The sequence below is a fragment of the Cephus cinctus genome, unplaced genomic scaffold (genome assembly GCF_000341935.2).
Source record: "Cephus cinctus unplaced genomic scaffold, Ccin1 Ccin1_scaffold0215, whole genome shotgun sequence".
Taxonomy (NCBI): Eukaryota; Metazoa; Arthropoda; class Insecta; order Hymenoptera; family Cephidae; genus Cephus; species Cephus cinctus.
The window spans coordinates 869,421-869,822 of NW_014332933.1; positions in this window are offsets into that span (position 1 = coordinate 869,421).

Below are 402 nucleotides of genomic sequence, written 5' to 3' on the forward strand. Positions count from 1 at the left end.
TCCATATGTAGAAATTGTGAGCTTGCACTCGGTACAAGAGAGGATTTACCTTCGTATCTATTTGGGTCAAGTATTTTCAACTTTATATTCTTCGGATGAGTCACCACGGGACATCTGCAAGAAAGAGAGAATAGGTGGAGGAAAAGGGAAAAGGGGAAAAAGAAAGAAGAAACGAGGAAATCCCTTTTGCGAGAAATACTAGCCGTTATCTCTTGCCGAGGGAACTTGAGTTCTGGAAAAACCTCATGGCTTGGAATAATATAATAAAGGTTATTGTAGGATTCTATTGATATTCCAGATGTATACCTTATCTTGAAAAAAATAAAAATCACCTTCATCCGCCGGTATCACTTGGTTTCCGGTGAACGTGAGATCAATAAAAAGTGAAACGGGGGGGGGGGG